Source organism: Muscardinus avellanarius (assembly GCF_963383645.1).
Source record: "Muscardinus avellanarius genome assembly, chromosome: 3".
Taxonomy (NCBI): domain Eukaryota; kingdom Metazoa; phylum Chordata; class Mammalia; order Rodentia; family Gliridae; genus Muscardinus; species Muscardinus avellanarius.
Genome location: NC_137788.1, coordinates 55,102,513 through 55,104,480, shown reverse-complemented (window position 1 = coordinate 55,104,480; position 1,968 = coordinate 55,102,513).

The window sequence follows — 1,968 nt, the reverse complement described above, 5'->3', positions numbered from 1 at the left end:
TTTTTAGGGGGTGGTTACTGGGCATTGAACCCAGATGCATTCTACCTCCAAGATATACCCCCAACCTTTTTTTGTTTTTGTTCTATACTTTTCATACAGAGCCTTACTAAGTTGCTAAGGGTCTTACTAAATTGCTGAGGCTGGCCTTGAGCCTGTGATCCTCCTGTCTCAGCCTTCCAAGTACTTTCGTGCGCCAATGCACCTGGCTAGAATTTGTATTAACTTTCTACCCATAAAAATACACAAATTTTTCCTTTGAAGTACCTTTTAAATTATCATCTTCCTGTTATTTCACCCTAGTTATATTCAAAGGCAAGGCAGATCTAATTTGAGCAAATTACAATGTGCTATTTAGGAGCATACCTACAAGCCACACCACCTAGATTATGATTAGGTACTATTGCAGTCAAGGAACAAATAATTCTGAGTTTCTCTGCCTATACTTACTAATGTATATAAATGGAAAGTGGGTTAATGCCTGGATAGATAAATGTATGATGCTGAATCAAACCCTATTTCCTAGTACAGTATTCATTAAGGAAAGTTTTACCTGCATTATTCACAAATCATTTGCAGTCCAACCATAAGGATTTAGTGAAATGTAGTTTTCCTCATTAACAATCTTTGATAACTACAATAAACAATGGTATGTACATGAAATTTATAATAAAAAAAGCTATATATAATAAAAACAATGGATGGTGATGTGGAGTTATCCAATGGCATTAGTTCTTTTACATGTTTTTATTCCATATAGAAACTGATTTAGGCTCAAACAGAAACTGATTGAGCCTAATGATGATTAGCCTAAACTGTTCAGAACAAGAAATACTGAAAAGCAATTTATTCATGACATGTAGACAAAGCCCTAGAAGGCACTTATATGATATGATATACAATAAAATCATGCATCATATTGTTGTTAAAAACAAAATACAGCTGGGCATGGTGGCGCACGCTTGTAATCCCCGCGGTTGGGAGGCAGAGACAGGAGGATCGTACAGGTTCGAAGCCAGCCGCGCTGGTTTAAGAGACCCTGTTTCCAAACAAAAAATATAAAAAATAGGTCTGGGAGTGTAGCCTGGAGGTAGAAGGGCTTCCAGGAACCCCAGTACCACCAAAACAAACCAAAACAAAACAAGACAAAATACAACCCTCTATTTGTGAACATTCATCTTCTTATCTGGTGATGTCAAATCGCTGCGATAATCTCTATTTAGGAATATTGGGATTATCTCCAATAATTAAATCTCCAATAAATATCTCCAATAATTATCTCCAATAATTTATCTCCAATAAATAAATTAAATTGGTCCCCCAAATATCTCCCATACCCAAGAATTCTACTAAGCCTGACAAGCAGTCTTTTCATCCAGAGAATACTAACAGAATAAGTCAATTATAAATAATCTCCTATAAAGGTTTTAAATAATGTGTAGCTTGAAAATAACCGACTAATGATTTTATTTAAACCCAAATTAATGATAAAATTTTGCAAATGTCGTTGTGACCCATTTGTTAGGCTTAAATCATTGGTTCTTCCTTAGCAAAAATTTAGTTTATTACATCAAATTCTGATTTATTTGAAACCTGTTGAATTGACTAGTTCCTATATATGGGATCAAGCAATGTGAAACCATTGAATGTCTATTTATAAGTTATTATGGTACTTAAATTTTTTATTGGAATAAAAGTCAATGACTTTGAAGACTGTGATTCTGAAAGTAAGTTTGTTCCTGTGCCAAAATAGTAATAGTTTCTGAACTCATATTTCAGTGTCAAGTGGTATTCCTAGGCTATATATGAAAAGAATTGAAATATGATAAATTGGATTTTTTCCTTAGAATTCATTTATGGAATCTTCTATAAAAAATATCAGTCTGAATTAATTTATATGAATATTTGATGTGCAAATATTAATATTTTAAATGGCAAAAGATAAGATTTTTAAAAATATAGATTGTAAAG